General features: G+C 44.2%; 1 long non-coding RNA gene across 3 annotated transcripts in view; it reads right to left on the reverse strand.

Moving 5' to 3' along the window:
- LOC115603996 overlaps nt 1-26,280 on the reverse strand; it is a 113,461-nt gene that overhangs the window by 16,493 nt on the left and 70,688 nt on the right. Inside the window, exon 1 of one of the 3 annotated variants that reach the window (XR_003990096.1) lies at nt 4,645-4,709. The exons of the other annotated variants lie outside the window; for them this stretch is intronic. This is a non-coding gene — a long non-coding RNA (uncharacterized LOC115603996). Of the gene's footprint in view, nt 1-4,644; nt 4,710-26,280 lie in introns of those variants that run through there. 3 annotated transcript variants of the gene reach the window in all.

Here is a 26,280-nt window from a genome sequence, read left to right on the forward strand (position 1 = left end):
GTGACAGTCACTGGAGAGCAGTGCTGTGATCAGTTGCTTAAACTCTGATTGTTTCTCAGTCTAAAACAAAGATATTCTTTGCCATTACTTGGTGGCTTCAAGAATGGCGTCAGGTGTTGCAGTCATGCCAGTACTTGTGCTGTATCCACACAGAACTTATGATGCCATTAGAGAACAGTTGCCTTTGTAATATATGTTCTGAAAACTGGCAACGGACCCCTAATGGATAAAGAAACACTGGCTATAACCAAATGAGGTAGTAGCTGCTTATCTTAATATATAACAAACTGATGTAAAGTATTTTTACTTATGTTAACCTAATATATTTAAGACAGATTTACTTCTTTTTCACTGAAATCTTCTTGAAGTGGGATTTTGTGACACCATTTGTATTAGCATTATACTGTACAGTTTCGCATTTTCATTGCTATATAAAGAGACAGGTTTCCTACTTGTGAACTAAAAAACATGCACTGCCATTTTTTTCTATTCCAGATAAGGTGTTGACAAGTTTATACAAATACAGAAGGGAAGATAAATGCACTCTGTATCAAGGTCAAAGTAAGTGGTATCATAATTTCAAAAATGTTGACAATTTTAAACGTTTTACAACGCTGCTAAGAAGTTTTCTTAAATATGTAGCTTCCACTAATATTGTGCTATGCTACTCGTGCAATTGTGCCCAACACCCTATAAAAGCTTAGAAAGAATATTAAAATTTCTTAAATAACTGTGAATCAGATTTTCCTCTTATGCAGACCTTTGGATGTTAATGAAGTTTTGCAAACTGTAATGCAGAAGATTATTAGACAGGTCATATTTGCAAGACACCATACAGAAAAAATACAATCACTGAGGTAAGGCTGCTGTCTAATACATTGAACTGTTGAAGTTATACAACTCTGAAAACTAGGCTGTCAAGCAGAAATTGAAAACATAATTGGAAGACTCCAGGAGAAACAACAGAGGAAAGCAGGAACTGAATTTTTATCTAAACACATATTTAAAATATTTAGATTAATTTTAAATCTAAATTCTGCTTTTCCATTGATTTTTCACAAACACTCAGAAAGCAAAATACTCCTTACTTTTCCTGGAGATAATGCAGGCTCATGGGTGCAGTATATCTCAGATGGCAAGACCACTTATCCTCTCAGGTTTTCCCAGCAGCAGTTTCACAGTACGACCTGGTGTACTGGGCCAAAGAAGCACCCCATTCATGTTTAAAACACAGAAATCTTGGGAACAGCATCAGGTTTTCTTGTGTTGTATCACACGCTATTTAAAGCCCCCTCTAAAATCATAAATAAACTATAAAAGAAAGCCATGTTTCATCTGCCTTCCACAATCTGCTGGATGGTCACCAGCTTGTACAAGAAGGCAAGTTCTGAATACAAGTTGCAGTCTCTGAGGAAGACAGTCACAAGCTGACTGCCAGGCTGGGGTCGGACCCTGTGCACCCTTTTTGGCATTACACTAGCACCAACACTTCAGTTCTTGAAGGATCTGCAAAAGATCCTCATCTGTGCACTTATTTATCTTACTGATGCAGGGTTATCACCAGTAAAACAGCCACAAGTCTACGTTTTAATGAAGGCTGTTACTTGTAGATTTTCTTTCTTTAGCATATATGGGGATATGTTACTAGTAGCCCATATCTTGTTTTTTTCCCTGCATGCCCCAATTTTGAGGACTGTGACCTGAAATCTCTCCCTATCCTATCTCTACAGAGGGAACAGACATTATTCTGGCTCCCTCAGAAAAAGACATATTAGCAGGTGTCCTCTACGCATAACCACTTATGTTGAGTTTGCCTCCGCTAGCATCTTGTAATAGCTCAGCAGATCATACATGACCTTGACTGCTTAAAGAAACTTCCCTCTCTCCCTGACCATTGTCCCCCTCAGACAAGTTCACCTGTTGCCTTCATTTCTGGGCAGCAGATAAAGAGGAAGCTGTGCTGACAGTACATGCAAGAGGACCATGTGCCTGTCCTTATGGCCTGAATTTGTTGCTGCTTCTTATTCACTTGTCAATACCACAGCAGAAGAACACCATCCTTGTGGAGTTGCTTCCCATGTTCACATATGGTACAGATCCTTGAAGGCACAGAGAGAAAAGCTTTGACTTCATAGGCAACAGCCGTGCCATGGGGTGAGTGTGGACTGAATAATGGGTCAGACAGATGATGCAACTGTGAGAGTTCCAGAAAATACAGAATACATAACTACTGGAGTAATAGGCATGTAATAAACGCAAAGAAAACATTGTAGCATGGAATATAATATCACCTTGTTGGAAACTACTATTTTAGTCTCAGGAAACATAAACAAATGGGACTATGAGAAATACAGCAGTATATGTTGAAAATGTAGCCATTAAAAGGTGGATGAGGTAGAAAGATCAAGCCACATTTCTAGTGAGCCCCAGCGCATGGCAGAGGCACGGAGATGCTTGTATAGCCCAATAAAACCTACTGATGGGCTGTAATAAAGACTGCTGGGGGATGGGGGATACTGAGCAGAAAAAGGTGTCAGCATTCTGTCACGCAGCAGATGTCAGGAGAACTGAAGTTGATCCCCAGAATACATTTTAAGGTAACAGAAAAAGCAGTGATTATGCAGCTGTATTAAAGAATAGGGATAGCAGAAAGTTCTGAACTGTTTTGTTCTTTTTCTACCTGAGAACAGAGCAAGGAAATGTTTGAGAATAAGACCTTTTTGCAATACTAATGAATTAGAATGAATATTAAATTTGTCCTAAGCTTGTGACTTCACATCATAAAGTCCATGGAACAGCACATCAGAAGAGAAAAAAAAAAAAACCACCTTAGAATCTGAAATATTCATTATAGATGCTGACTTTCAAAAAATATTCTCTTTTTCTCAGGGAATTAAGGGCCCAGGAGTCTTAAACTTCTGATATCACATATTAAGCTTGAGCTGGGTAGGCTTGCCTACAGAGAAAAGGGATTCTATTTCCCAGTGAGAAAGCAGAAACTAATTCATCATTCCACCCTCCTATTTATTAGTTCCACTCACCAGTAATGGACAAGAAACAACCCCATGTGACGTGGGGGACTAGTTACTCTGGGAAAGCAGCAAGCATGAATAGTGAAGGCACAGATCCAACCTGCAACAGGCTGAAATTGGCTGAAATATGTTCTCAGCGATTATTTCTTGAATACTTATAAGTAACAACAATATACAAAAAACCCTAAACTGTTCCAATTGGTTTGTTAAATAATAGCCCATCATTTGGTGAACATACTGTTTGCCATCAACTGTTAGCCCATCCCTCTCGCTGATGCGAGAGAACTCCGGCTGAGTGGACAGATGTTTCCTTCTGCTAACTTTGACAACACTTGGGTCCATAGTCCTTGACCAGAGGAACTAATTAAGTAATAAAATCAGCTCTTTGTAGGACAAGAAGAAAGAAAGGGTGGAACCACTGAAGAACTTGAGGCATTGATTAACTCACAAGTGTTTCCTGTATAATGCAAATCATTAATGCCCTATGGTCTCTGAGAGTAATAAACCAGAATCAGAAGTATAACAGCAATATCATAAATCATATATGAATCCTACAGGATCTTAGGACATTTTTCTTTCTTCATGAGTTGTTTATTCTGTAAGAAAAATTGTTTTAATTTCTTATTTACTAATCTTTATATTTCAATTCTACGCATTGCACCTGAACTTAGCTGGCAGGTTCTCTGTAGCGTGGGGAATGGAAAAATAAAATTAAGAAAATAGCTCTTCTCAAGTACCAAATGTGGAAATCTTGCCAAAATAAGCACAAATACAGACTATGATCAGCCTAATATTAAATGAACACTCACTGTATCTTTCCTCTGCCTGTTAAACTACTAATTGGTGTGCTACTGATGAATAAAAGGGCTGGTATTTCAGCCATGAACTCACTTCACCACTGCAGTTTACTGAGAGCCCCAAGCTGCTGAGCTCATTACAGATCCCTTCGCTGAACTGGCTTTACAGGCAATTTTGTGAAGGGGCAGCATCAGAGCTAGCCCACTGATTGGGACTCCATCGGCTCAGCAGGGCTCCAAGAGTTCAGAAGAGAGAGCACAGCACTGAGCTAAAAATATGTCTTTGCCTCTGTAGTGCCAGGAAGATTGCCTGGCTGTGCTAATTGGGAGGGACCTAGAGATCTGGGTGGTATTTTAGGCTAATCTCGAGGTGGGACCTCTGCAGCATGTATGTGGCTCTGAATATAATCTCCTTCGGCACTGTCATTTATACCATTGCAGGCATTTACAATCAGAACCATCCTTGATTGACTCGTGGCTGCCGCTGCACCCTAGACTCATCTTGCAGGAGTGAGGGGGGATAAGGGAAGGTGAAATGGCTGCGCACTGAACTGACTTATGAAACCGTGTCACAATTTTAGTGCAGCATTGAAGTTGTAAAATGAGAGAAATTACCCTGATCAGGGCATAGGGGGACCGCACAGATCTACAGTCCTCCTGCAGAAACTGACTGTAGAGTTGCACATCAGAAAGGGTTTTCTCAAACCCCCTTGTCAGGTTTTACTTTTCAGTCCTGCCTTCTTTCTCCATGCAGTCTCATATTTAATTCTCTGAACAAATAACACAGCCCTGATCTCAAACATTCCCTAGCTTACCTCTATTTAGAGCACCAAACCCCCATGTTCAAAAACCAGGGTGGCCAGAAGAGTCTGTGTTTCTGCTCATCGCGCATAGACCTAGTAAGACAGAAGGAAACAGAGGAGAAAGGCAAAACAGGAGGAGTGTAAGAAACAGTGACAGGCTGAAAGCATGAACAAAACCAACAAAAGCAGAAGTAAAAAGCCTGACAGAAAAGGCTAGAAGAAAAACTCGATCATAGGAATACTAAGCAACTGAGCATCTTTGCTGAAAAAACACATTGAAATGTTTGTTTGTTTGTTTTAACTGATCTACAATTTTACAAGGGGGTTGCTTGTTTTACTGGTATGACATATTTCAGCAAAACACAGAAAAGTAGGATATTTCACACTCCTCCAAATTTGGCAGGATTTTTTTTTTTTAATTAGAGGAGCTTCATAAAATACAAGTGTGACTGGGTGAGAAATGCCAAATGCTCATTGCAAGAAATATCTGAAATAGACCAGTGTATCAACTGTCAATTACTGGCTGAAATACCTTAAATAATTTTTATAAGCTTCTTCATGTAATATAGCAACATTTTCAAGAAGCAGTTGCACTGAAGATCTTATAGCAGATACACATTATAACGACATAATTTTCTGAAGAGAATGTAATTATGATAAAGTTTAATGTGTTACTTTTGCCCCCAAGAAAAGTGCTTTATACACTTTACTGGGATTGTTGCTTTGCACAGCATCAGTCCTCTGCCAGTGTTTCTGCAGTAACCTTAACATTGGACACAAATATTAGGCAACCTTCCAAGGGCAAGGTGAAGAGTGGTGCCCTCACCCAAAGCCACATGGAAAATTTTAGGGCATTAAACTACATTTACAAATAAACCAAAGGAGCTTTCTAGGTTATGAAACGGCACCTCTTGTCAAGCTGCTACACCTGTATTTAGAAAGCTAGACAGAGAGGCTGACTTTTGTCAGTGCTGAAGGCACCAATACCTTTTATTTTCCCATTAAGACCCTGTCCATAAAGCTCTAACCCTGAAGTACCAGCTGATGTCACCTTTTTCTTATGGAAGTTGCTATTTATTTCTACTGCCTTTATGACTAATATAATTCTAATAAGAACTGAAGACAAGCCACCACTCCAGGTTTAAAATAGCCTAAATTCTGCATAGCTGCTTGAGAACACCTTGCTATAAACCTAGAGGATGTTAGAAAGATTTCAGAAGAGAACAAGTAGCATGGTTAAAAGACTGGAAAGCATTACTGACAGTGTACATAGAAGAAAGGGAAGGTACTTGGTCTAGATAAATCATATTAAAGCTTAGGTTAAGGGGTGACTTGATCACTGAAGTATCTATATGGGGGCAGAAGGATGATTGTAGAGGACTCTTCAGTCTAGGAGACAAAGAATACATGTTACACTGCACCTGGAAGTTCAAGCTAGACAAATTTTGACTAAAAAAAAAGGCCTAAATGATTAATGGTGATGGCAAACAACCACTGAAATTGTCTACTGAAGACCGTGGTGGATTTTTCATCCTTGAAAATTCTCCAAATAAAACAGGTTTCTAAAGTATACTTCAGTTTAACCACAGGCTTTTGATTTGAAAGAGGAATTAATTCAGGGAAGATCAGAGGTATTCATAGACCTAACATCTATAGTACTTGCTACATCAATAAAACGTAATACATAGCAGCAGGCCAATCGTTCCATTTTACTGCTCAGCTAATTCTATGCTGAGAGCTGCTGGCAATACTTTACCCAAGGTTTTGCACAAGACTATCACCGATGCAGAATAACAGAAAAGAACTGCAGGTATGTCCTGATTTCAGATCTGTGGTAGTCAATAGGAAAGAGAACAGCTGGCTTCAGTGGGATTTGGTCCAGAGTCTTATTTAGGATTTGAGAAAAGGGAAACAATTTTGTTTTCTGTCCTTATGTATAAGTGGGTAAAGGCTTAGAATATTTATAAAGGCTTAGAATCCTTCTAATTACCATGGGTTTTATTGTGTCAGGTAGGTAAATATTCTCTGATCTCCCAGGTACAAAGTTGGGGATAAACTTATCTTGGGAATTTCAATAGAAGAAATTCAGCCCTACCATCAAAGCTGAAAGTTATTTTGCCTCTAGGAATCTATTTCTGGTTTAAGTGTACAAAATGAGTCCTAGAATTTACTTTAAAACATTAAGAATAATGCTGGGTGTGGAAATCTTGTCGTCATTCTTTACTAAATGAAGTACAGAATTTACTTCTGCTTCCATTTTTGCTTCCCTGGTCACATAGGGTGATCCACCAAGTTCAAAAGTTTGAATATTTTATGCTTCTGATTGAATTTTATTCTGAACTCTGAGTTATTAATAATTAGTAATCATAGACTGAAATTTCTGGTCTATAAATACATATAATCAATATGTGAAATTAAGGAAAGGGAAAAAATAACACATTTAGTAGCAAGATCTCTCAAGTTCTTTGATTCCACTGAAACTGTAAACTCTCCTTTTACTGACACACTGAGAATTTTTTAGATTTCACAGTGTCAACTTTTCCTAGCACAGGGAGACAAGCTGCATTCATACACTGAATGACCTGATAAATTCTCTTTAAACTTGAAGCCATGCTAAAGTGAGATCTGGACAATAAATTCAAAAGATGCCTAGCATATAGTGGTAGAAAATAGCATCCTGAATGTACTGGCACGTACATAGATCGCTTTTTAAAACCAGTTCATTGTCTGCTTATGGGCTCCTGGTGGAACCCAGATGCAAGATGCATCTTTTATTAATGTTTTCTGGAACAATAAAAAATATAAAGCTTGCTATCTGTTTTGCCATTGGGTCCTGCATTTTTCACCCACCTGAAACTCCCACAGAATATGGAATGCCCAAGAAAGATGGGAATGAGCCATAAATATTAAGTGACCGTATAATGGTGAGCACACTGCAGTTCATCTGCACTGGTGAAGGCAAGACCTGCACATTAAGTTCACACTCCTGTGAGTTATGGGTCACTTGCTCATTAGTGAAGTGACTAATCCAGTAGTGAAGAGGATGTCTAGTGAAAATAAATTGCATTATACTACTGACTGCTGTGATGGATTCTTTATATGCTCTTTGTGTTATCATTCAGAGGACCCCTTTTACCAAACCCTTGGTGTTGCAGCTGTGTTATAAGGAATTTTATCAGAGCAAACAGGAGTCTTCGTAAGGCAAGAAACAATAGAACAAGCAGGAAATAAATAATAACTAGGTAACCAGGAAACAGCACTAACAGAATAGATGTTCAGTCATTAGTTTAAACTGTCACATTTGTCCTGAAATGATCAGAACAACAGTGAAGCTGCAACAGCGAAGTTTACAATAAATCCATGCTTATACATTTTGAAGGCTACTTCAGAAGAGTTAGAGGAATAAATTGGAAATCAAGGGCTAAACTTGACGTTGAAAGTAGGTGAGCTGGAAATCATTTTCAGGCATTTAAATTCCTTAAAATTTTCAAAGCACTTACTGTTGAAAAGAAACATTGCTTCACTTACCCACCATTTATAATGGCTTAACATTAATATGATAATCTGGACAGGATGCTTAATTGTGATGGGGTTTCTTTCCCCACATATTGTCTTCGAGACATGGTTTAATGAGGCAAGTCTGTTCTACCATTTCAGTTCACACAAGTGGCATGAGATAGTTTCAACATATGGAAATATTCTGCCGCTGTCTGATCACTGCTGAAGTTTACTGGCTACAGATCATTTAACCAAACTACATTGATTCTGGATACTCAAATTAATAATAGTTATGGAAACACTGTAAAGTCTGAAAACTAAGGTCGTGTATGACAAGATTTTGTTATCATTCAACCTGTTCGGTGCATACAGGATGAAGAAAAGCAATGGGTAGATTCAAGTTTGCTTCATTACCTATTAAGCAATGGGTAGATTCAAGTTTGCTTTGTTGCATATTAATGCTTACTGACAGTAAGGATTGTGCATTATACTTGTAGTGTTCCACTTAGATTTCTCTTTTATACCTCTTTTGTTGGAGGTGCTTAAAAGCAATTCTACTGGTTTGTAAGTAAAACAACCTCTAATGGTAAGTGGCAAAGTTCTGCTTGCTTTGCTTTGCAGCTCTCAGAGTTAAAGGTAAGTTTAGTTGAAGCTCATTTGAGTCATCACCAAAAAAGCTACCTTTTTTTTTTTCCCCCATACATGTTTCCATACAAAGAAGAGAGAGATTTGAGTTTTTTATTGTGGTTGTTTATGACCCTCTTTGGTAAGACTTGCTGAATTTCTAATTATGTGCATAACAACTGGAACAGGCTCCATATACTACTGCATAAAAAGTATCCCTTGATTGCTTTCTTCCAAGTTACATATCAGCCTCAATCAGTGAAGGTGCAGGATTGCTTTCCTGACATTTGTTGAATAACCCTTATTTAAATTATTTTGCTTGTTTCAATGAATTTGTCATACATTGTATTTTACAATAGATTCTCCTTTTGGTTGTTATTTACATAAAAATTACAATGCTCTGTTGCCACAAATAAGGCAAGGAACACATACATGTAAAAGCAAAGTGTGATTCACCCCCAAACCAAAGATAAGCGGAAACATATGGGAAAGTGCAAACTTTTATTTTGCTATCAAATTGCATTTGTAGGAAATATTTAAAATGAACAGTATTGTCATAAAAAGTAAGCCAGAGCATCTCTGATCAGGCATTTTTAATTCATTCCAAATGATCTGATTTCACAGGAAAAGAAAGACGTGGTAAAAATAGCCTTTCTCAGACTAGTGGCATAAGGAACGGTGGTGTAAAAGGCCTTGATCCACAGCCCACTTGAAGTCATTACAGTGACATCATTCAGCCTTGGATCAGGGCTTGAGCAAAGAATATATTGATTTTTAAACAGATGTGAGACCAGAATCTAACTCAACATACAGACACTGTATGAATTGCATTGAAATGTCTGTCTTTATTTTAGCAGGATCTGAGAACAGTTTTACCTTTCTGCATCTACCTGTAAAACAAGATACTTTTCTGAACAAATATGAACAAATCTGGGTGACCAACAATCTAGTCTCAAGAACTATTTTCTTTCATATTTTCATCAAAACCATAGTTCAATTTAGGGAATATATATCTGTATATCCCAAACAGGTTATTTTAGTAGTATTTTTATAGTTTGGAAATGACAAAGTATTCTACTCTTACAAATGAAACAGGAAAGACACAATGCTACATATGCAAATGAAATTAAAATACCTGAAGGATTGCTTTTCCATGATGTAGACATTACACATAAATCGACAGTAATTTAAATTTCATCATTATCATGCACTTGTAGAGTTTCTTCAAAATTTAAGTTGATAGTTAATTTAAGAATGCTGACTTAGATCACAATACAGTAATTAGACAAAATTAAAGTAAAAATTGAAAGAAAATTAATCAAGTAATATAATAAATTTTGTAGTACCTTTTCCATGGACAACTCCACTAATAATCTTACAGTATGAATTATCAGGGAGGAAAAATGGTTTGATTACACAACTTTGTTACAAAACTATCTTTGAATTAAGGTGGCAATGCGATAGGTGCTAGCTTTCACTGAAAACGCTGCCTGCTTTTTTTACATCTACACTGCAGATTTATTTTTATATCAGTTTTTAATGTATCAGTGAAAATAGCAAAGGTTTCGAGGACTGCAGGGTGGCTCGCAATGCTCTAGTGCTTCGGAGGAGTGTGGTTTTTCACATAATGCTTAAAATACGTGTCTCACAGTAAAATAATGATTTAAAAGACCAGAACAAATCCTGGGTAAAAAGAGTGAACACAAACATTTAAAGTATTAAATATATACATATAAAGTATGAAAGTATTAAGTGTTCCTTATCTGAGCACAAGGTGAAATGAAACACAGGAGAAGGAAAAGAAGAAACTGTATTTCAACAGCAGGGATGTTCCTGACCCTTCCTGGCATCAGCACTCTCCTGTATTTTTTAATCTCATAACTGGGAGTTTTGATCATTTTTCATGAGGGAGAATTGCTCAGATATCCCTTCCACATAATTTTAAATGGAAACTGGAAGAATAAGAGAAGCAAAACAAAACCTAAACCCTGTATGCTCCATTTGCTGAATATATGGTTTTCTTCTCCCCACGTGTGCATGTGCCAGATGGCATTACACTGGGTTGGATGATAATAAACATGAAAAATACAGTCAGTGCACGAGCAGAGATAACTGTGGCTGAATGTACAAGGATTTGGGCTGGTGGGGGAAAGGGGCAGAAGTTCCAGCGGTGAGTGAAAAGCAAAGTTCATGTCCTCAAGGGAGAAGCTGCTCTTGTTTCCAATCAGCTTCCGTTGGCAGGGGGACTTGGGACCGCTGGGAAAGGAGGTTGTCCCTGGTTATCCCAGCACCCTACCCAAGGGGAACATTTGGGGCCATTTCCCTCCTGGCAGAGCCAAGTCTGTAAACCTAGAGTGACAGGAAATTGTTTGGTGCTATGGAGGGGCAGCAGGCCTGAGTGAGGGGTGGCTAACGCACCTCTGGTCTCTCAACCCCTGGGCGTGAGGCTGGAAGGCTGCTGTGAAGGGATGAGGTTCAGCTGGCAACACAGGCTGCTCTAGGAGAGGGACATGTCTGGGCCAAGGGTGGTGGACTGACCTTGTGGGCCCCTGTCCCCTTCCCATGGCCTGGGCCCTGAGGATATCATCCATCCCACCATTGTGTGGGAGCTGCTGTGTCCGCAGAGAGGACCCTCACCTCTGCTTAGCCCCTTGGCAACACCTCCACGGGAAGCACGAGGAGCAGCTGCTCCTCTTGGAAAGCCACTGCATCTTCCTCCTTCATAACCTCTTTCTGGAAGTAAGAGGTATCTCCAGATGAAATACACCCATGTACAGCAACAGGGCATTTGGCCCCTGGCCATGTGCATTGCTGTTGTCCTCTGTGCAGGCACTGGCTTCACAACATTGTTTTTCCTCTGGATTTCTGCATTCAGGTTAGCAAGTGAGGCGCCTGGAGGGGACCTAAAGCATGTGCAAGACCTCCTAGAGCATAGATTTTGAGGGATCCATTTGTCTAGTAGGTGAAGTTTTTCTCCTATCAGATGAACTGATAAAAGAAAGAGTCTTGGGGGCATCTGCTAACAAATACCTGGCAGGGAAGGGTGCTTACAGTAGGTATCAGCTATATTGAAACCTTTGTATGAAGCAGTCTGCATTCCTGCTGTTACTCATATGACCAAGAGGCTGATGTAGTTGGAAACTGGTTTTCTTTCAACCCAGTACCTGTCCTAGGAAAATTCTCTCTGGCAAGGGAAAAGAAACTTCCAACCAGAAGATGAAATGGCACCTATGCAGTAATTTATTTGCCCCATTCACTTCAACCTCTCTTTGCTTTTGTTTGTTACTCTGATTTTTTCCTTCTTACTGACACATTGCATTTTGAAAGGGACAAACTTAAATTTAGGAAGCTAATCAAAATGCAGTGGATAATTATTTAGTTTTAAATAATTCTATTCTTTGCTTCCTTTGTAATCTATGTGACATTGTTACAGAATGCATTACCCAAGCAAAAGGAGCAGGAAAGAAGCACGGAATTATTCTTGGTCCTGTAAAGAATGTAATTAAGAGTTTCTTAACTCAGCTCTCTTAGTCCAATGAAACTTTCTTCTCTGTTCCTGCATGAACACTGAGCATAGTCAGCACTCAAGAGTGACCACTAAAATGTGTGACTGCTCCGTCTATGAACTAGGCAGCATCTGAGGCTGGCTATGACATTATCCATCTTTGTAGGCTAACTACAATAAGTTGGAGAAGAAGCTTTGGATTCACTAATTCCTGTGAGATAAGAGATGGGGAAGAGGGAAAGGTAATCCCCAGCATTTTAAGATACGGATGGCAGAGACCTTAGCTCCTTGAGCACAGGCTCTGGGCATGAGGGTGGAAGACAGGGGAGTTTCCTCTGCTCAGCACATGGTGATCACAAATATCACCTATGAACAAAAGAAAATTAAAAGGAACGATAAGTGAAACGTGGACAATGATTTAGTACCTTGAAAACACATATTAATTATCCAACAGCCCCCAGCTTTGCTGCAGTGAAAGCTGGTTTCTCATGGTGGGGCTAACTTTGGGACCAGTACTGGGAAGCAGAGCTGGCGCAGGGCTGGCAACAATATTCGGAAGCAGCAACAGCATGAGTGTATTAAGAAACCAAGTATTCAAAAAAACTCCTAACGGGCTGTAAATACCCAGCTTAGCTGCTGGTTTAACCACTTGCAAAGGCACTGTCTGACTCTTTGAAAGCCCCACATATCTGAAGTTTTGGAAGCAACTGTGAATAAATACTTCACTGCCTGCTCCTCGGCATTAGCTCATTAGAGCGTCTGGAAGAGACATGACAGAAAATAAGTTAAATGCAACTTAGATCATCTTCCAATTTGACTCTAAAAACAACAAGAAAGGAGAGGCATTTACCAAAAGGTTGCAAAAGGCATTTAGCATCAGCTGCACCACAGTTATTGGGAGCGCAGGGAAAGGGACCGAGGGATGTGAGCTGGCAATGTGGCTGGGATCACAGTCCCCACTGGTTGTTGGCTGGCGGTTTTTTTTCCTTTTTTTCCTTTTTTTGGGTGACTTCGAGAGATGTCACGGCAAAGTGAAATCTTTGTGGAGGGCTGCTCATGCATTCAGACTGTAGAGTTTTCAAAATGTGATGTTTTGCAATGATGACATTAGAGTAGCAACCAAGGGTCCGGAGACAGCAACGCCTGCTGCAGCTGGGCTTCGCTTTGAAATGCCCAAGACAATGGGGGCCACTGTTCTTCATCGCTTCGCCTTTCCATTCCATTTGCATAGTCTGTTCTGCCTGATTGACCAGCTTGGGCTGTCCAAGGGACCAGCATTGTTCACAGATCACTTCAAGATGGCACAGATGACAAGATTCAGGTGAGAGATGAAGTGGGATGATTCTCGAATGCCATAAGGAAAAGCCACCCTGGGAACTTTTAGTGCAAGAGAAATAATTCCAGAATTGCAGCATTTAAAGGATTTTTTTAATAACCTTTAAAAAAAAAAAAAAACACCAACAACCTTGATCATATTTGGAAATATTCTGCCTTGACACACAAAATAGTAACAGGAGGTTTGTGTGTTTCATTGAGGTATTGTGTTTGGTTCTCTTGTGGTTTTGGTTTTTTTGGGGGGTTGTTGGCTTTTTGTTTGGTTGGTTTTTTGCTTTATTTCTTTTCTTTCCATTCCAGCCTTCACCTTCCCCTGGCTAAGATGGGAGCTGTGCCAGTAGAAACCTTTGTGAATCGAAGTTTGTTTCCTAAAAATCAGAAGACAATAAATAAAGCTCATCACAGAGGCGAGTTTTGAAATCTCTTGGTGCCTGCTCCGTAACTAACTGCCAGGATTAATTACTTAATGTTCATAAAGAGCTTTCGACGTGGAAAACCCTCCCAGAAATGCAAGCGGGGAGCCAGGGCAGGCTGGAGCACGCCTCCTTTCCCCGGGAGAAGCTGAAAACTCTCCGCTGGCCCAGATTCCCAACTGAATGCAATGGTTTGAGGGTTTTACTCTTCCTTTCCCCCCCCACCCCCAGGTACTCGAGTAAACACCCACACGGCAGTGCCCCTAAAATGAGCTTCAGTTGACACCGATGTTTTGACTTCATCTCAAAAAGACAAAATCTTTGTCATACAAGTATGTTTTCCCTGGAGGGGTTTCCAGCACAATTTGCTATAATTTCTTTACACCTAACGGAACTGATGGGATCTGAGCAGTAAAACATATTCCCACAGTAGTTTCGCTCTCTCGCACTATCTGTTACCCTCCTGGGGTTCAGATCACTCTCTAGTATAAATATTGCCAATAATTGTGCTAATACGGTGATTCTCAGAAAGAAGCAGAACTCTCTCCTCCTTGTAGATCAGACCTAACTAAAACCGTGCGACTTCTGCTTAATCTCTCTGTATATTCTCTCCTAGCTGCTTGTCTTTCGCCTGCAGCGACTAATACACTTAATTACACGATTTACAAGGATTGCCAACAAGGTCCCAGGGGCTGCTAAAGACCGGCGAGCGGGGCGTGAGGTGCCTGGCCCTGCAACAGGGCACCTCGAAGGGAGGGCGCTTTCAACGGGACCCGGCTCTGCAGAATGACCCAAAAATTACCCCCAAATTACCCTTCTCCACTGTTTCGTACTCACACAGGCACACACACCCCTTTCATGTTGTACTCCAGTCCTAGTTTGGTTTGGGGTTCCCCTCCCTCAAAGAAGGGGGTTAAAAGCTGCGGAGGAAACTTAAGTGGCTCTGGAGTTTGTTTAATTTCCCTCCAGTGTTTACTGATAATTCGAGAGACGCTTATCTCGGGGAATATAACGATTAATACAACCGCAGGTTTCCAGATAAGTGATTGTGATGGAGATTGTTGGCGAGAAAATAGACAATTATCCGCTGTTAGCTTTACATAAAGATCGCATTAACTTGAATTAGTTATCAGACAAAAGAACATCAGAAAGCTGCACCTTTCTGCCAAGGCAACCGCTCGCAGGCGGTGCGCTCCGCACAAGCAACCGCACCGCGGCCTCCCCACCATCTCCCGGGCCTGAAAGGGGCGGCGGGGACAGGAGGGGCCGGGGAGAACCGAAGAGGTTGGGGGGACTGGGAGGTCGGGGGGGCCCCCGGAGGTTCATGCGGAGGCACTGCCGCTGCGAGGGGTGGGGAGGGAGAGCCTTGGGCCCGGGGGATCTCTTTAATAAGCCGGGCCGCTTCCATTTTCATAGGGCGAAATGAAGCGGGACGTGGGGCAGGAGCTGGGGCGGGAGGCAGCGCTCTCTGAGAAGAAGCGGAGTGGCTGATCGCCAAGGAGAACTAGCTGCAAGGGAAGGGGAGAGCATGTGGCTATTAAAACCCCAACACAATAATAACATTTTAAAAAATTCTAGAAAAGGAAATAAAAAAAATAAACCCATAATGATAACCCGGAGGCAGCTCGCCATTTGCATATGAAATCGGGGCGCGGCAGTCCCCTTGCCGCATGATGTGCCCGGCGGGTCAGGGTCCCCCCCAGTCTGAAAAGCCCTTTGGTTATTTCTCCTCTCCCTAGAAAAGGCTGATTCCTCGGTAATTGACAGCGGGGAAGGGCCGTAATTAATTTCGTAGCGATGTAAAGTGCAGCTTCTCCTCCCGGCTGGAGGGGAAGGGCTAGGAGAGAGGAAAGGGGGCGCGGGAGGAACTCCCCCCGAGAACCCCCAATTAAAGGGAATCACGCCTCACCCTCTCCGGCAGCGAGCCCCCCCTCGCCTCCCTGCCACCCCCTCGCTCCCCGGGGGGGGCAGGTCCCGTGGGCTGCTCTCACGGAGCCCGAGAGCTTTCACCAGGCGTTTGTGTGGCGGGAGGTTTCTGTGGGAATCGAGTACTTGGGGGGATGTGTGCACTCTCGGCTGGTTTCTCTCTGGAATTAAAGGCAGTCTTCAAAATAGGGTGTTTGTTAGAGAACTTCAGTCGGGAGGAAACCTGCCATTTCGGATCAGTGCGTTCTCTGTGCTGGATTTCCAGGCAGACCCTTAAGCACTGTGTTTATGTGGGGAAGGGAGGAGGGAAGAGAAGGGGGGGAGAGACTTTCTTGTGTAGTGGGGCAACGGGGCAAAACCCTTGTAGATGTTTCAGGCGTTGAGCCGAAGGAAGCCTGGCAGGCGCTGGGATAGAAATCGGCTCTGGGGAGCAGGGGCACCCCACGTCCACGCGTGAGGCAGCCGCAAAGGGAGCGGGGAGGAGATGTCAGATGAAGCGGCGCGGCTCCCACCCGAGCCGGCGAGCCCCGGGAGTCGGCCCCGGCCGCGGGACGTGCCGCTGCCGCCGCTGGGTCCCCGCTGAATGGAGCGGATAATGATCCCCGGTTCCCAAGGCAGGCTTGCTGCTGCCTGGTGAGCCTTGGATTTGTGTGGTCCAAGCCTTTCCCAGCTTGTCCCATTCTGTCACCGGGATAAGGGGCTCCCTCGGCTCGTTTGCACCTGCGTCGCTTTTGGCTCCTTCAGGAATGCGCTGAAGCTTGTAATCAGCTTTGTGAAGCCATTGAGCGCACGGCTGAGTGAAACTTCCAAAGCTCGCAGAAAACTGGCCCGCTGAATAGGAGTCAGCATGGGGCTTCTCTCCAAGCCCCTGGCCTGCCAAATTCCAGCAGAGCCCCTCACAATCAGTCCACACAAGCTTTACTGCTCTCTCCGCACTGAGAGAAGCGAGAAAAGAAAAGCTAAAATACCAGTCACCGAGGTTAGCGGTTTGTTCCCAGATTAATGGCAAACGCCTCTCTCCCCAATGCAGCGAACCAATTCACTCGGGAGATGTGTGTGTACATATATACACACACATATATGTATATATATTTGTGTTTATACATATAGATATACGTGCATATGAATAAGTGTGCATGCCTAACAAGAAAAGGAAGAACGAAATAAGGGTTCGGTTTTGGGGTTTTGGGGGGGGGTTTGTTTGGTGGTTTGTTTTTTTTTTTAATTTTATGTGACTATAAGGGCTCTTGTGGCAGCAAACAGGTAGTGGGCTGTCTTGCTACCCCACAGGGTTACACTTCTATCATCTCAATCTTTTCTGCAACGGTATGGTTTTAAGGCTCTGATGATGATGCAATCATATGCACATCACATAGATGAAGAGGACTCTCAACTGCAGTTTGGTTTTCCATTTGGGGGTAATTGAGTACCAAGCAAAACTCCATGGGAGAGTAGAAGAAAAGTAATGGGAAGGTTAAAAATTAAAATAAAATAAAACAAATAAATAATCAACAACCCTACCACCACTACCAACAAACCGACTTCATGAGAAGATAACTCGGAGGGCCCAGGTGTGAAGTTTTCACAGGGCACATCATGCTCTCTGGTAGTCGCAGAATGGGTTTGACAAGGAGGATGCTCTGCTGCCTCCTGGATCCCTTCGACCCCAGGAAAAAAAGCGCAGGGATGGTCCCACTAGAGAGAACCGTCTTATTTTGAGCATCCTTAACGCTGGCGACATGTACCACCTCGCAGCTATGTTAAAACTTTACCAGCATCTGACTGCACAGGCAGGAGTGATGCTCAGCAAGTCCAGAATACGTAGCATGACTTGGTCATACTTTTTATCCGGCTTCTGAAAGTCTGTCTGTATGCAGTTGAAGATTTCCGTTTATTAGGGGAAACGATTACTCGAGTTATGCAAACACCTTGCTTTCTAAAGCAGTCCTTTTACTGTAACAAGCACTGTAAAATATCCTTAACTTTGCTAAAACTGTAGGGCAAGGGCGCTGTGTCATCACATCTGTGAGTAAAAATCCATGAGCAAGGTCTTATCTTCAGATCTTGGGATTCCTCGTTCCGTTTATGTCCTTCTACACGTAACTAAAACAATGAAAACAACATTATCACAACATTAATATTTTTGCAAGGCCTCCTCTTGAGTTAGCATAAAGGGGGGAAATGCAGACTTTCAGCGTTTCCAGAGATGGTGTATTCTGAAGGGCTTTGCCATGCCTCTTAAGTACATCATGTTTTCTTGACGTCCACATTGAAATAACGGCTGCAGAATGAACAGAACTAACAACTAGAAGAGTTGGTAGATGTTTCGTGTAAGTTCAGCAGGACTTTGTCTCACTTTGTTGTCATGTTTTCGGCGTCTCCTCAATTACGGCATTTTCAAGAATGTCCCAGAAATCGATGACGGCGGTAGGTGTTTTCAGCACTGGTGTCAGACGAGTTTGTAAGGGCTCCTTGGTGAGAGTTGGTTGCAGAGCAGACGGACTCCTAAGAGAGTTTAGCAGCAGCAGCGCACCGTATTCTAATCCTCAAGTCCCTCTAAAGGATGACGTAACTCCAAATGTAAGGAGTTAGGGAGTAAAAGCATAGAGGAACACGTATGACGTTGAAGTCTTGACCCTTCAAACCTGCTACATATGGCCACAAACGGTTTAAAGCCACGGCGCTTTCTGTCTGTGAAGTTTCTTTTCTTTTTGGAAGTTTGATGTGCTATTTTCGACCGTGTTGCTTCTTCCAAGCATTCTCAGTGACAAGTCATGAGGATATGCAGTAATTCAGAAATTAGCGAAATTTTATTCTTGGTGGGGGCGTTGGATTAAGAGGCTGGGAGAGTGTGAAACAAGTCAACGTGTAATTGTATGATAAGGCTCTCACGAGGAATTTATTGGCCAAGTTGCTATTTCTATTCCTTCCTAATCTCGTTTAGCACATTCATTCTCTGCAATCTGTCTCCATAATCTTCTGTGACAGAATGGCAGCCAATAGAAGCATGCATGTTTGGAGAGAAGAGAAAATATGCAGAGGCGTGATAAACTGATGCTAATTATCCATATTTAGGACACCGAGTGCAGAAGATCAAGGTTTACAAATAACAAACCAGAGCCAATGATGATGGCTTCCTAGTGTGGAATATATTGGAGGGGACAAGATAAGGGTTTCACATGCAGAAGAGATTTATTGGTCAAAGGGTTCACCTTCCACTTTTCCACTTTTATATAGCAGTAAATTATTTGGGCTAAATTCACCAGAACATTACTCTTTTATTTGGCAATGTGCCATGACTTGCTCTTTCTTTGTGTCCTTTCAATGCAAATCCTTGTAGTGTAACATCAGTTGATAAGAAACAAATAATTGAAGTAATAGGTAATTCCCTTTAAATTGTGCATATAGGACAGTAAGGTAATCATGTAGTGTAGAATGAGACCGGAGAATAGAGCAGGTAGCTGAAACTGAAACAATATCTATCTCTGCTATTAAATTACGTTTGTATTAGAGAAAAATAACCTGCAGAGACTTGCAGGTTGGACTGGAAACAGCACTAGTCTAGTCACCTTTAGACCATTTTCCTTCAAACTTCTCAAATTTCTTTCACTTTAAAAGACAGGTTACCACAATTCCACCATTTTTTTCTTGCTTTCTCTCCCCCCTCCCCCCCCCACTTTTTCTTTTTTTTTTTTTTTTTTTTTTTTTGCTTCCCTTTCTCTTCTTTTTTGGGGGAACTAATGAAACAAACATTTAAATTAGGGATGCTGCATTCTCTTTTTAACAAGCATTGGGTCTGAGAAATAATAAGGGAAATCAGTTTGGCAGTATCTGCATAGTATGTTTGAGGGTCAGTGAAGTGATCTTAGCAGCCTGAGTACTTGTATTGTAAAGTTTCAAAAATGAGGTTAATACTAGTGGAGTTTAGGTTTATTTACAAGTTCAGAAATTACAGTGGCAAAATTCTTACTGTTATTTTCCAATAGCATCTCGCTGTCAGGTGGAAATAACCTGTACTTTGAGAAAGTCACTATTAAACTACCTGCCAACACTCCTTGCTTCTCCAGCTGTATTTTTACTGTGTTGGTGGTACTACAATACTGAGCAAAAGGATTCTGCGGCTGAAGCAGCAAATACACACCTCAGAGGGGCTTCCTTTACGAAAAACTCTTCAAAATATCTCATTTTGATATCAGAAAAGGTATTTCTTCAGTGACCACTCTTTTCAGACGAAAATATTTCCCTGGCCTTTTGTTTTACCGCTGAATGATCCTGGATTTGTTTCTCTCCCTCCCTGGTATATTTTTTCTGTCTCCTGTGCATGGGCAAAAATATTGCAATCCCAAACTGAACACTTTCACAGGTTTCCTAAAAAGCTTTCTAAAAGCAGTCGTGCCTTTCCAAATTCCTACAAGTAGCTGCCTTCCCTCAGAAAGACTCAGAACACATCATTGGAGAAAGAAGGTAAGCAAGCAGGTAGGCTGCAGCTTAGGTCATGGAAGTTGCCATTGGGTCACCAGTGGGCAAAAATAAAGGGAATCGGTGGAGGAGGATGTCTGTGGAGCACGGCAGCCCCCGGGCGGGGCTGGGGCTGGAGCTGCCTGTTCAGTCAGTGCCTGAGCATCGGTCACCTCCAGCCGGGGAACACCGGGGCCTGATCCAGCCCCCCTAAAACCAGCCGGACTCGGCTCCTGGGTTTTGTCCCGAGTCCCCTCTCCCGTGTCAGATGCGACGCGATGGCCTGACCCCGCAGCTGCTCCCCGAGGGTGCGGAGCTCCTCGCCCGCCTGCCCGATGCCACCGCCCTGCCCCCCCCCCCCAACCCCGCCCCGGCTGGTCCCCGCACTCCGCTGAGGACCACCCTACCCGCGGCCCGGATATCCGCTCCCGGCGGGATGGGGGACACACGGACCTGCTCAGCTCCCACGACAGCGGGATGGCTGTCCCGAGTGGCAGGGCCACAACGCGGGAGGGGGGGGAAGGGACCACCGACACAGGATCCTGTATGAGAAACTACTTGGTGTTGTCCGGGAGGGTGGGCGCCTAGGCCGGGGGCGTCATGGGCTCCATCAAGTGCCGTTTGACAACTAGTTTGGCTAATCAGGTTGATTTTCAAAGAAATGGACGCCAAAGCCTGCCCCGGTTTTAATGGCCAGCCCCTCTGGGGGCTGAGGGGTGTGGGCTGCGGGGGGGGGTCTGCCACAGACGTCTTCTCGCCTGCTTTCCCCACAAAAGACTTCTTCTCCTTGTTCGTAGGGAAAAGGCATTTCGGTATTCCACCGAAAACTCGAAGAGTTTTTTTAAGTAGCGTTTCACAGTTTCGTTTCTCATCTCCAGAGAGGCACTAGAAAGCCTTCTAATCCGGGTGTTCTTGTTAACCGAGGCAGAGGGAACTCCGAAGTTTTCCATTCAAATGTTTTGTGGCTGTGCTTTCTGTGTGATGCCCGATAAGGGAAAGGACTCCGTTCCAGATGTTGCCCAGCTGTTTCACAGAATAGGAACGGCGCTTCTGTGCTACGGTTTCTGCCCTTTCTTCTAATTTGTATTATTTTGCTTCCTACTACAAAAGCCAAGCCCGATCCTCTGTGAATTTTAGCTCTGATTTTCTTCCTCCATACTTCCATCCATCACTCAATTTTCACGTCTGAAGCTAATCCTTTACCCGTTAGGCAATGGCATGTGAGGCTAAAACTAGAAGGTACAAGACACCTCAGCTCTCTGGTGTCTGAATCTGTTGCGTAACCATGTGCCAGTGGAGAAAGATTCCCATTACCCAGCAGACGTCGGGCAATTATGATGGGATGTTCCCAAGTAAATGACGCCATCACACATATTTATGCCGCAGTTGCTATCTACACACTTGCAGATCTTTTATAAAAGATTAATGCTTTTATATATATATTATTTGTTATGTGTCTTAGCTTCTTCTGGTTAAAGGAGGTCAACAAGTATATCCTGAGGAGCAGAGAACGTTCTTTTTTTTGAACAAAAGACTCCGAGATTGACCCTTTTCATGAAAATAAGTTTACCTTTCAACTGTAGTGTCTTGTCTTATTCCCTAAGGCTACTCTAAGATGGATGATAAATTCAACCATCTAAATAGAAACCCACTGTAATGATGAACATATGAACACGTTATTTAGGCATTACGGAACATATAAAACATGTCTGAGATGCAACAAAACATTTAGTTTATCTACCTGGAACCATCCACTTAATAATAGTAAACTACTACCACATTGTACCGAATAGCTCATTCGGTCACCCAAGCATGTCTTTTGCGATAACGTCATTTAATCTCTTTTCTTATCTTTAGTATATGGACCTGTGGCACGTTTATCGTGATGAGATTGTCCCTCTTATCTAGTGAGCTTTGGTGAGAAGATGTTGCTATATTCGTGAAAATCATGCAGGGCTTCCCTTTGAGTAGACAACTCAAAGCAAAACGATTAGGAGACTACTTGTCCGTATGTTACAACCCAAAAGCTGAGCTGCTAAATGGACATTTTGGATGGAGGGTCAGCAGAAACTTCCTCAGCCTTGCTAGAAAGTTAGAAACTGAGAAGAACATTAACAGATGAAGTGCTTTGGGGGGGTGAGGAGGTGGGGGAAAAAGGAGGAATGCATGTTCTGCTCTCATTTCTTCATTCTTCGGACTATTCCACAAGACACCTAAGTAATGATGTGACATCAGAACAGGGAAAGCCTCCGTTTGGAAAACGCACTGCTTGGCTATGTCGCTATCTCTTCACCCTTGTGGCAGTTCAAGACACACCTCTGAGAAGTTTGTTAGGCTAAACTCCATGTTTCCCTTGTTCAGCTTTTCATTTTTTATTTTCATTTTCCCTAAATTTTAATCTTCCTGAGCTATTTTCTGGAATCTGAGATTCACAGTTCCCGCCCAGACCTCACCTCCTGACACATGCAGGCTTCAGCTCCCTTGCAGCTGTGTATTTTATACGGCGCTTTGCACCTAGTTTTCTTTTTCACTCTCCTTCAAGGTAGGAAATATACGTGTTTACAGTGTCCGATTGCCCAAGCATCTCGTTTCTTCCATTTCAACGGCGGGAGGAACCACACAGCCCGCACCTGCCCTGTGACTGAAAAGCAGTTTAGAGGAAGGTAGGATTGATAATGCACGAAAGCGCAGATAATGAAAGAAATCCAAAGAAACCCTTAACCAAAGCAAAGCCATTTCCTCTCTTCTCCTACCTACAAAAGGTAAGACGGAAAGCTAATCCGATCAGTTGATCGCGTGATTAGTCAAGATCTTTTCCAAAAGGTAAAGATATTAATCCGTGTGTAAGGCAGGAGGGGAGACCATGGTTGCGGTCTATGTAACCCTGATGCACTGCAGACGGTTTCAGACCCCCCTGCTTTCCTCGCCGGGTCGGAATTGCTGTTTCGTATCACTGTTTCGTTTTGAACTCCCGTGCCTGGAGTTTTAGTCTTTCCTCCAGCCTTGGGCTGCTCGCGTTTGCAGCTCCAAGCCATAAGAGCCTGTTACTTCATTCTGCTAATCTGATTAGGATTGGACTATCCACTGTCCAACAGCTTTTGCAAGACAATCTTTTGATACACTTTTTATGAATTGGAGTAAAGAAAAAAAAAAAAAAAGCTGAATTTAATACTTCTGAAATTTGTGCGACACAATTTTGGGGTAGAAAATAAACCTCTCGTACTTTCCCGCACCCTCATCCCCCCCGTGGATAAATTATACTGCCCAAAATGTATGGTGCTTTTGTTAATCGCTAGTTCCTAGTTGCTATGGAGAGTTTTACTCCTTGGTAAACTATATTCCACCTCCTCCCGGTGAAAGCTATTCTTTCCCTGAAGGCACACTTTACGGGCTGCAGTGCTCCCCCCCGGGCTGGCTGCACCTTCTCAGCCCACGCTGCTCTGTCCTGGGCCGAGGCTGCGTTTTCCCACTCCTCGAAGTCCATCTCGCCCTCCAGCACTTGCCCAATTGTTTGACCACCGCCAGATGCTCTCCTGCTTCTCCTCGGTTTCATTGTCCCTTTTTGTTTTTTAAGATTTCTGAAGGATAGTCCCTCTATCCGAGAGCCGCAGCTAACCGTGGCACACGTCTTCTCCAAATCAATGCGAGGTGCCCGGGCTGAAAGCGTGGACAATGGGATTTTACCGAGCATGAAGCATATTACCCCCAAACCCGTCCTGACAGGCCATGCTAAAGCACTTGAATGACTTTCTTGAAACGAGACTTTTCTGAAGGCTCCTCCCTTCAGGGAATTACACTGGCCGGGAAAGATAGGCATGAAACTGCACAGGGGCACCCCAAGGCTTTGAAAGTAGTGGACCATTCTTTGTCTCAAGACCCCACCGCTTCCACCCCAAAGCCAAGGACCAACACACTTTCTCTGAGCGGCTGCTCCTCACTCCACACCATCTCTGGGCAGTTTAAAGGATGGGGTTTTCTCTGGCCCTTTCCATTTGGTACCTCCAGACTTTCTGATGGCACATTTAGCAGTGCAACTGGGTTCAGCCAGCTTCTACTGACTTCTGGCATATCCTACACAGGTATTGCCAAGTGTGTCCCGATTTTAGGCATGAGGCCTAGGAAGGATTTCCAGGTCTCCTGCTAGCACCCCTTACCATCTCAGGCATGTGGTCACAGGAGTGGGGCCCTATAGCAAAGTTCCTCAAGAGACTCCAAACTTCAGTTTGCTAATCTTCACTTTCACAGAGTTGCCTCCAACAACAGAATGGCTCTCTGCACGTAAAGGCCAAGGGGCTTTCCCTTCAACCTCCAGTCTTGAAAGCACCCCTGCATCTGTACCTGCACACCGGGGGCTCGGGCTCCTTTGCCAGCTGCCCTTCCCTTCCGGGCAGCCCGTGTCTCATGGCTCCTCTTGACATTACTCAGCTGAGGGACGGAGGGGCCGGGACCAGCATGCAGGCAAGCACGCAGGCAAGGCCCTGCCAGGCCTGTATGCATAATCCCTCTTTGCTCCCCACCGCCCGGGCAGCAGGGGTCAGCTGCCCCCAATCCCTCACCCCCTTCCCTGCAACTAGTCCCATTCCCGCCAGCCCTCACCTTCATGCCAGGCTCAGAGCCCTGCAAGACCATTCCTGCCACGTTTTCTGTTTTGTCTCCTCTGTCTGCCTTCTGGCCTTGCCTCTCCAGAAGTAACTTTTCAGCCAGGCTTGGCTGTCTGACTTATCTCCCTCTCAGCTGTGTGAAATCACTTGCCCAGACCTCAGTTTCTCCCTCAGAAAGTGGCACCCACTCTAATCTCCACGCGAACCCACAGACACTTGCTCCATCTTGACCAGTCGCTCCCGGTCCCTGCCTGCCGCCCCCAGGACCTCTCTCCCCAGCACTATGTGGTCCCCGTGGCGCTGGGGAGATGGAAGGGCAGCAGGGCGGGGGTACACGGCTCCCCGAGGTGGCAAAAGGTGACTGAGGATTCCTTCAGAACATCTGGGGAGGATGCGTTTCCAACCCCATATGCTTTAGGTCCCCTTCGGTTTGGACGATGTGCACAAAGGTGCTCGGCATTGGTCATGGGGTACCACCGAGCATCCTCAGTTTGGGGGGTGCCGTGTCTTCTGGAAGAGGAGGAGCCAAAATGCCACGAGGTGGAAGGACCGCTTGCTCCCCCCTCCCCGCCCCCAAAAATATTAGTTATAGTGTGTTGTGCTCCCCCTCCCATCATGCACTGTGTGTGGGGTGGGAGTAGCCCGGCGGAGCGGCGGCGCCGGTGCCCCGTGGGGCGCGGAGTGGAAGCCAAGGAGCCCACCCGCCGCCGCCGGCCCGTCGGGGGGTGCTCCCCCTCGCCCCCCGCCCCCGGTAGCCGTGCGGCAGATGGCCTGCGGTCCGGGAGGGCGGCCTGCGCCCGCCCGCCTCTGAACGCATGACTGGAGCCGGGCTTTGGTGTCGCCGGGAGCCCCGCGGCCCAGCCCGGAAGGGTCCCGTGTGGAGTTCAAGAGCGGCCTTTCCCGGATGGCATCAACGCGTTTGTTTTTCCCAGCTACCTCGGCCGGCCCTCCCATAACCCCTGCCCCGCAAGCCTGGGTCCCCCTCTTTCCCTTCCCTTCCCCCCTGCTCCTCTGTGCGGCCAGGAGACCGGGCGCACGCAACATCCTCCCCACCGTCGCCCCCTGCAGCCCCCCCGACCTCCCTCTGGCATCTCTCCCCCTCAAACCCCCCAGCCTGTGGCAGGGCCCCCCCACCAGCCGCCCGCTCCGCGGGGGGGGGGGGGCCGGTTTCGCTGGCTGCCCGGCCGGCCGCTGCCTTGCAGCAGGAGCCGTCGGTGTTCCGCTGGGTGATCGTAAACGGGTTTGACTGGCCGTTGATCCCGGGGTCAGGACTCTCCTCGCTAATCTC

Source organism: Strigops habroptila, chromosome 2 (genome assembly GCF_004027225.2).
Source record: "Strigops habroptila isolate Jane chromosome 2, bStrHab1.2.pri, whole genome shotgun sequence".
Classification (NCBI taxonomy): Eukaryota; Metazoa; Chordata; class Aves; order Psittaciformes; family Psittacidae; genus Strigops; species Strigops habroptila.